Raw genomic sequence first — 9,670 nt, forward strand, 5'->3', positions numbered from 1 at the left:
AAAAGCACCTTGCTCCTGGCTTCGGATCAGTGCGGTGCACCGGCACCAGCCGTGGTGGCCATTGGAGGTTGAACCAATGGCAAAGGAAGACCTTTCTCTCTATCTCTCTCTCTCACTATCCACTCTGCCTGTCAAAAAAAAAAAAAAATCATTTTCAGTTAAAAACTGGGATGAGCTGTGCTTCCCTCCTTAAAAATGTTTCTAGAGCTACTAAAAAAACTTGCATTACAAACTAGTTGATAAAAATGTTCCTCTGGATTGTACAAGAAGGGAGACACATGGTGTATGATATTAATCAGAATTGGCTTCTTTCTCTCCTGCTTCATCAGAGCTGGACTCTCCTCATTTTTAGTTTCTCCATTTTCTGCAGGCAAATCTTTAGCTTCTGATGACTTACCTTTCCCTGCACTCTTCTTAGGTTTTGCTTTCACATTCACTGGGGCCAGCTTAGCCGACAACCATGATGACTTCCTCCAGGGCTCCTCCTTTGCCAACCCTTCGACAGAGCTGACCTTCCTCTTGGGCATATTGGCGGCAGGGAGGACGTCTGCCAGGTGCCTGCTGGTGCCTTTGCAAAGCTGGGCTGCCTGGCCTCTGCCACTCCTCCAGCTGCTCGAGCTGCTTGGAACAACGCTCTATTGTTTTAAAGGCTAATTTTAACAGGACATATTGAAGAATGTACTCACGGCTCCCACTTCCAAAAAGAGACATGATGGGAATAACGTCTATGTCTGACAGTTAGTGGAACCCTTGCTGATAGGAGATGCTAATGGAAATGGAGGCATCATGACAAAATAGGCTGTACAAGGCTTTGAGATACATACCACATCACTAACCTAGAAATGCCATGGAATCTGTTTTTAGCCTACAGGCTGGTCTCCTGGTTTGAGACCACTGTTTGTGAACAAAGAAGCATAGAAGGTTGCACATGATGGCTATAAAACCCCATAGCTCCAGGCAAAAACACAACTGACAACCAATAGGAGGATGCCATTTATGTGAATCCTTGTTATTTTACTTCTAAAATTTCTTGGGTTCTTCCCAAAGTTAATATTGTACTTCTAAATGCAATTGATAAAATCCAGAAACAAGAAATATATGCATATTGAAGGCAAGAGGTAGAGGGTATGTTTGCATGAGCTTTGGCATGGGAAGATCTGTCTCTGCAACTTTAATGATCAAAGTATTAAGTAAGGGTTAATATGTAAGTATATATGTAAGTAAAATGTACTAGTTATTAAAATTTAACTGTACACTATCTTTATGATTATTTGTCAAAGATGTTCTTATGTGCATAACTTCATCCATATGCAAAATCTTAATAGGGTGCCTGGAAGGTAAGTGAGTATGTGTAAGGGAGTTGGTTGTCTAAGAGAGTGTGGAGGTATACATATAATGTCCTCCATCAATTTTCTAACAGGGGAAATATAAGTCGCAACACAATAGTCAAGGCAACATAGTGATAGAGGCAGCCAATCACATAATTGTGAAATAGGATCCAAATACCATTTGTGTGTAGGTTTGACCTCCTGATCACATTTATAGATCTAAGATGGAATTTACTCCCATAAGTGTTCATCAACAGGGAGACTCAGCCTTCAGGAAGTGTTAGTCCTACAGAGTGCTGCAGTATCACTGAAGTGCCAAAAGGATCAAGTAGACGCAGTATTTCAATAATTACCATGTCTTGAATGAAGAACTGTGAACATTGAGTGCTTGAGCTACCATAATAATTTCTACCCATGTCAAGTTTCCCTTTGAAGCTTACAGTGGTCACTTTAAATAGTCATTCCCAGTCTGTTAAGAGCCACAAATTGTTCCGGGCGAGAAACTGAGCTGTGCTTCACCAGAATGGTAATCACCGTTGAACTTCATTGAATTAAGAAGGGTGCACTAATATGTGTTAGCAGCCAGCTTTCAGCCTGAACAGAACAAAGCATGTCATATTTACCCCATCAGTCATCTTGACAAGAGCTGATTGTGCTAAATTGTAACTTATAAGGGCAAAATTTCTGTCATTGTGACAGGCAGTGATGGGATGTCTTTTTGAGCAGCAAGGATTTCTTCATGACTCAGAAATGTTGCAGGGACATTCTGAGTGAGGAAGCAGACTTGCTCTCCTTCTTACTTAAATATACTCCAATTGAGGTCTGCAAATTTGTAGGAAACACCAGATTTGCTAACCACTTTACGTGAGAATCTTGTTGTTTAAATAACATCACCTTTCCAGAAATGGCTAGTAGGTTTTTATTTCCAGCATAATGCCCATTTGAGTGCTCTCCCTAACCTTCCTTCCCTCTGCCACAGTTAGAGATGTTTCTAAAGCTGATATAGCAGGGAGAAACCTGCTTGGGACTCTGGAGAAATTTGTCAAAAGAAGAATAATTTTAAGCAGTGTTTCTTTCCTGTTATGCAGAGATCAAGAGAACTTTTTCCATCAACTGTGATTTGAAGCTTATCAAAATGTATGTGGATCCATGTGCATGTTGAGGGGTAGTGGTTTAAGCCGCTGCTTGGGACTCCCAAACCCATATAGGAGTGCTGGTTTGAGTCCTGGCTTCTCTGATTCCCCATCTAGATGCCTGTTGTTGTTTTCCCTGGGAATGCACTGGATGATGGCCCTCATTTCTGGATCCCTGTTACTCACAGGGGAGACCCAGATGGAGTTTCAGACTCCTGGCTTTCTTCTGGCTCTACCTTGGCTGTTGTTGGTATCTGGGGAAAGACACAGTAGAAAGAAGACAAATCTCTATCTCTCCCTCTTTCTGTATCACTCAGACTTATAAATAAATAAATAAGTAAGTAAATAAATAAATCTTTTTAAAAATGTGCATACCTCCAAGTTTCATATTCTCTAATACTCCACATTAGTAAATGATGCCATGGTCAAAGTTAAAATTTGTTGCTGGGATCTTCCTAGCTTCTGTCTTGTTAGGGACCACCCTCTCCTTTCACAATGCATTACTGGAGGTGTCAATTTAATTAATAGACCTAAATAAGCAGTCCGTGGACTTGTGTAGGATTTTGGTAGACAAAATACTTAAGTCTGGGTACTTTGTAAATAAAACATTGTTGCTGCAGTGGACGGGTCACTGTTTGGGTGCCTGCATCCACATGGGCATGCCTTGTTTTTCATTCTGGCTCTGCTCATGCTTTCAGCTTCTTGCTAATCTGAACCTTAGAAGGTGGCCAGTAATGACTGTAGTACTTGGGTACCTGTAACACATGTGAGAAATCTGGATTAAGTTCTGGACTCCTAGCTTTGACCTGGCCAGATCTGGCTGTTGTGGGCATTTGAGGGAATGAATCAATATCTCTCTCTCCCATCTGTCTCCCTTTCTTTCAGTCTCTCTTTTTCAAATGAAACAAATAAATATCTTAAGGTGTTTATTTAATTCACAGTTCCAGAGTTCCAAGAATGTAATAACAACATTTGGCACAGTGTTTCCCTGGCTACGTCACAACATGGCAGAGAAGTGAATAGGGAGTTGAATATATGGAAAAAGGACCAGGTAGGTTGAGTGTCCTTGCCTTAAATTTACATATTGACTTACTTGGCAGAGAAACCAAGAAGGAATTCCCATCTGCTGGTTCAATCCCCAAATGCCTACAATGAACAACCCTGGGGTTGAAACTAGGAGCCAAGACTCAACACAGGTCTCTCACATGAGTAGCAGTAGCCTAGTTACTTGAATTACCATTGCTGTTTCCCAAGATAAGCACTAGCAGGAAGCTGGACTCAGGAGTCAGAGCCAGTATCAAGCTGAGGCACTCTGATATGAGACATGGGCATCTTGACTGGTGTCTTAATTGCCAGACCAAACTCCCATCCTTGCTTCACTTTATATCAATCTCTCCTCGCAAAGACTAACTCATTCCTCAAGAGAAGACAACACCCTAGATGGCTTAATTATATTCCATTAAGCTCCACCTCTCAAAAGTTCCACCATCTCAACACTGCTACAATTGGAACCAAGCTTCTGGAACAGAAACCATTGGGAGACTGACTCAAACCATGATACTTGGGAAAACCAAGTTAAGAGATATCATTTTTATACCCTCTTGGTTTGACTTACAAAGATTGATTCATAGGGATAATTTCATTTTCCAGTTTTTCTTTTTTTTTTTTTTTTTTTTTTTTATTTTTTGACAGGCAGAGTGGACAGTGAGAGAGAGAGACAGAGAGAAAGGTCTTCCTTTGCCGTTGGTTCACCCTCCAATGGCCGCCGCGGCCAGCGCGCTGCGGCCGGCGCACCGCGCTGATCCGATGGCAGGAGCCAGGAGCCAGGTGCTTTTCCTGGTCTCCCATGGGGTGCAGGGCCCAAGCACCTGGGCCATCCTCCACTGCACTCCCTGGCCACAGCAGAGAGCTGGCCTGGAAGAGGGGCAACCGGGACAGAATCCGGCGCCCCGACCGGGACTAGAACCCGGTGTGCCGGCGCCGCAAGGTGGAGGATTAGCCTAGTGAGCCGCGGCGCCGGCCCATTTTCCAGTTTTTCTTGAAGCTGTGTTCTGCAGCAAACACATTTAAATAGCCTTGTAATGTTTGAGCGCTTCTGAGGCTGGCAGAGATTACAAGGAACCTAACATCACATGTTGCAGCAGGATGGCCCTGCTGACTCATGCTGGCAGGTAATGTTAGGGGTGAGTGTGCTACCTGCTTGCTTTGCAAGTGCAATTAGGGCAGGTTCATAAAAGAAGTTGTTCTAATCTGAATCTGGATTTTTCCTGGTGCTTAGTCTCACCGTGGCTAATTAGAACAGATGCAGGCACAGGACAGAGGCCCAAACCACTCTTCACCCAGCATAATCCTGAAATACACTTCCCTGGACTCAAAGAGAAGGGGTGGAACTAAAGGGAAAAATGGGTGCAGAAGAGGTAATATAAATTAGTTGAAGTGGTGATGATAATGTTCCACATTGGAGGACATTAAATGAGCACAATGAAGACATATCAACCTCATTTCCAGACCAAAATTTCCCAAATAAGTTACTTTGAAATAATAGACAAATATTTTGTTTTTCCTATCTCAATTTTGGGGAACCTGGGGAAAGCGCTTGTTTCTCTCTTTCTCTCATTCCTGTCCCTTGATGCTACACCCATACTTCCAAACTCAAAAAAAACCAAACAAACAAAAAAGAGAAGAAAGAAGTTAGAGAATGGCCCTGCAAGGATTTAATACATAGGAAATGCAATCTTGGCTCACTTCATGTGGATATCACTGAGGAGGATCAGTGGTGTTATTTGCAGTGTAGAATTTCTTCGTTTCTACCATAGCCCAAATGGCACAAGAGCCTCTGTCCTATTCAGTTTCTGACAGGACCAAGCAATCCAAATTCAGGGAGCCCCAAGTGCTCCACAATGGAGGAATTATTTTTATCTTAATCTCTACGTAGAATCTGACTTTGTTGATTAGAATGGCTTATGCAAAATGATTTACATGACAGCACATTCAAAATCCAAAAAGTATTCACAAAAATATTGCCCTTGGAATGATGAAGAAACTAAGGCTTCAGAAATGTAAGTAAATGAGTGTGCAGGGGCCGGCACTCTGGCACAGCAGGTTAAAGTCCCAGTCTGAGGTGCCAGAATCCCATATGGACAGCAGTTCTAGTTCTGGCTGCAAACTCTTCTGATCCAGCTCTCTGCTATGGCCTGGGAAAGCAGTAGAAGATGAGCTAAGTCCTTGGGGCTCTGCACCCGTGTGGGAGACCCAGAAGACGCTCCTGGCTTCTGACTTCGAATCAGGTCAGCTCCGGCCATTGCAGCCATCTGGGGAGTAAACCAGCAGATGGAACACCTCTTTCTCTCTCTCTCTTCATATCTTCTCTCTGTAACTCTGTCCTTCAAATAAATAAAAATAAATCTTTAAAAGAATGAACATGCAGCTCAGCCTAGAGCAAGAACGCCAGGGCATTTTGCAACTACCTGGTTGATTATAAATCAAGAAGATGACTTTTTTTTTTTTTTTTTGGACAGGCAGAGTGGACAGTGAGAGAGAGAAACAGAGAGAAAGGTCTTCCTTTGCTGATGGTTCACCTTCCAATGGCCGCCGTGGCCGGCGTGCTGCAGAGGGCACACCACGCTGATCCGATGGCAGGAGCCAGGTGCTTCTCCTGGTCTCCCATGGGGTGCAGGGCCCAAGCACTTGGGCCATCCTCCACTGCACTCCCTGGCCACAGCAGAGAGCTGGCCTGGAAGAGGGGCAACCGGGACAGAATCCGGCGCCCCGACCGGGACTAGAACCCGGTGTGCTGGCGCTGCAAGGCGGAGGATTAGCCCAGTGAGCTGCGGCGCCAGCCATGAAGATGACTTTTCAAGACCAAGTGGGAAACGCTGAAATCCTTGGCACTGAAATGGGAGCCTTAGGCAGGAAGAAGGCTTGTGCACACTAGGTGAAGAGGTGGATATACCAAAGTATACCAAGATAAGTCACCAATTTAAGAACGTATTCAATGTTCTGAATGTAACGTACACATAAATATCTAGAAAATATATTAGTTTCTCATTACAAATTGTGAAGCCACAACTTTTATTATTTCTTTCTGATGTCCTACCTACAGTAAGTGGGAAAAGGGAAGCTTCAGAATGTGCTATACATCAATATGAGTTGCATGAATTGACAACATTCCTCACAAGATGATCTCTCTGGGAGAGAGCCCTGGAAACCACTAGTCGGGACAATGACTGGTATGAGGTATTTAATTCCTCTGCACCTCAACTTCCTCTTCTACAAAATGAAAACAAAAATAACACATACATACAGGATGGTTGTTAGAATTCTATGAATCAATGCATATCACGACCTTAAAACAGCAGCTGGCACTGACTGAATGACACATAAATTAAACTATTGCTACAATCAATAATTGTGATGCCCAGAATGACTGAGTAGTCCCTTCTTTCCTGTGGATACCACATGTCACGCCAGTTCTTTAAATGCTTCTTCTCAGATGGCTAGCACTTTCAGGTAAATTACCCTTGGGTCTTAGAGATGCATGTCTCAAAACATCACTCCACATGTGCGTGCCTTACCTGTAACAAATGTGCTTGAGGGAGGCCGTTTACTCAATTCTGCTCTCAGTCTTAGATTCTTCATCTGCTTTAGCAAGATGATTTCCTGCTATGACACAGGCTGACTTCAACTACCCTGGTTTGAATGAAGGTATCCAAATTAGCAAGGGTCTATTAAACAGGAATACAATGTGCTGACTTGAAATGATTAATATTTGTGAATAAGGATTTTCATTTTGAAAATATTACTCCATCTCTTTGAGCTATAGTCCCCCCACTCAACCAGGATCAAGTTTATTTCCCTTTACATACCACACATGCACTTATACATACACATGCACACACACACATATATATGCACATATGTACATCTGCATTCCACTTGCCAATATTGGTTTAATATTTACTAATTCAGAAAAATCAAGTTCAATAGTTTCATTCTCAAGATAAGTCAAGAACCTCTGGAAACTAAATAATATTAGATACATTTCTGCTCTAACCACGAAAAAGTCCGACCCTTCTTTATGTGACAAAATTATTTAGCTTCTATTTATTATGACTCCTCTGAAGCAAAAGCAACCCTAGGGCATGGCTTACCTTGTAAATTAACATATAGAACCAGATATAGAGCACAAAGGAAATCAACAGGGAGCTAAAAGGCAACCAACAGAAAGTGAATTATCTTGGCAGATAGCCACTCTTTAGATACAGTAACACAATGTGTAATGGACACATGCTGAAGTCCAACATAAGGCCAGGAGACACCGTTTGCAGAATTCTTTCATGTAACTCAAATTGAAGCATAATGATGGGTTTTGTTGAGACTTAAGAAGCTTAATCCAGAATAAAACAAACATACCCATTCATAATTGTAACTCACAATTCTTGGCGCTGCCTGTAGAGTGAGGCCAGGCTTGCACCAAATGACATGAGAAGTATGCTGATTTCATTCCTTTTATTACAAGTACAGCTCCCTGGGGCAGGGACTGCTGGCGAAAATTCATGTAGGCTGGTACATTGTGAGCCCTATTTATGAGGCATTAATAATACATTAAGAAGACAAAAGAAAGCTCCAAACAATAAACTCTAACAGCCCTGAACCACACTGTATTGACACTCACTCTCCAGTCAACGTCTGTAGGTTTCTCTTGTCACAGAACTTTTTGTTGAGTTTCTGTGGTGGGATTGGACTTCCTTTAAGAGCTTGTATTGTGTCCTAAGACTTGAATTGTCTTGATGTGAGCTTCTGGAATGTGGGGTGTGTGTGTGTGTGTGTGTGTGTGTGTGTGTGTGTTTATCTGTAGAAACATTTGCCATAGATCCTTCACCTTAGTTAGGAAAGACAAGGGACTGGAATCTTTCAGTGTGACCTCAGAGACCACAGTCTACATCATCCTAACAGTCTCTGTTTCCAGAGATTTTAGGCCTTTCAAGAGATTGATTTGTTAACCAAATAACATGCAGATTTGTGAAGAAAATGAGAAAATGCAGAAAACCAGGTCTAAAATGACCCTATAGGCAGAAATAAACATTTTAGGGAAGCAATGGGGCATTTTATATGCAGATGAACATTCTCAGTTTTTTTTCAGTGAGCATTTTTAAAACACAGCTGTTGTATGGATCATAAAAAATGAAGATATGGTAGGCATCTATGAAAATGTTTGTAGAGCATTGCCCTTTGGTTAAAGTTGTAAGTTTAGATACCAGGACCATGAGTATCAAGTCACAACTCCCAAGTTATTTAACTTCTCTGCTGGTTTCATACATTGCTTTGTTTTACTCACAAATTATATATACTCAGTAAAGGTTGGTATATGAGTTAGTTTCCTCAAAAACAGAAATTATGAGATGAATATTTGTATAAGAGGGACTTGTGGGCCTGGGGCTGTGGCACAGGGGGTTAAGCTGCCATTTGCAGCACCAGTACCACATATAGACACTGGTTTGAGTCCTAGCAGGTCCACTTCTGATTCAGATCCCTGCTAATGGCTTGGGACAGCAGCAGAAGATGGTCCAGGTTCTTGGGCCCCTGCTACCCATGTAGAAAACCAGGAAGAAGCTCCTGGCTACTGACTTAGGCCTGGCTTAGCCTTGGCCATTGTAAGCATTTGGGGAGTGAACCACCAGATGGGAGCTATCTCTTTCTCTCTCTTTCTCGATGTAATTATGATTATAAATAAATAAATCTTTTGTGAAAAACAGAAAGGGGGACTTATTAAATTGGTTCCAAATATCACCGCTTCTTTCAATCTAGTTATGTTGACACTCAAAATTAAACCTCACCATTTTGCTTATTCATACATTAAGATATTCCTACATGTTTTTATGTTGCTATTTTTCTTAGTAGTATTATGACTGGTTGCCACATTTGGGCTTAAATGATGTTATATTGTTCCAAGAAACTGAGCCAATAAATTTTGAAGCAAAAGTAAGATTTGTCCCATCTGAATGCTGAATGCATCTTCAGTCCTTTGAAAGATTCAGAATCCTATTCACCCCCAATCACTACCACCAAGTTAATTTAGTTAATTATGTGAATATACTTTGGCGTTTTCCTTCTCTTTAGTAACCTAACTTTAGCTAAATAAACAACACATGACTAATGCAACACTTATTTATTGAAAAGACTGTACAGCAGACAGAGAGAGAGAGAATG

General features: G+C 41.9%; 1 pseudogene; it reads right to left on the minus strand.

Moving 5' to 3' along the window:
- Positions 1-291: 291 nt before the first annotated feature.
- On the minus strand, positions 292-527 carry LOC138849112 (non-histone chromosomal protein HMG-14 pseudogene; annotated as a pseudogene).
- Positions 528-9,670: the final 9,143 nt, after the last annotated feature.

This window comes from Oryctolagus cuniculus, chromosome 3 (assembly GCF_051225735.1).
Source record: "Oryctolagus cuniculus isolate XC-2025 breed Fujian yellow rabbit chromosome 3, ASM5122573v1, whole genome shotgun sequence".
Taxonomy (NCBI): Eukaryota; Metazoa; Chordata; class Mammalia; order Lagomorpha; family Leporidae; genus Oryctolagus; species Oryctolagus cuniculus.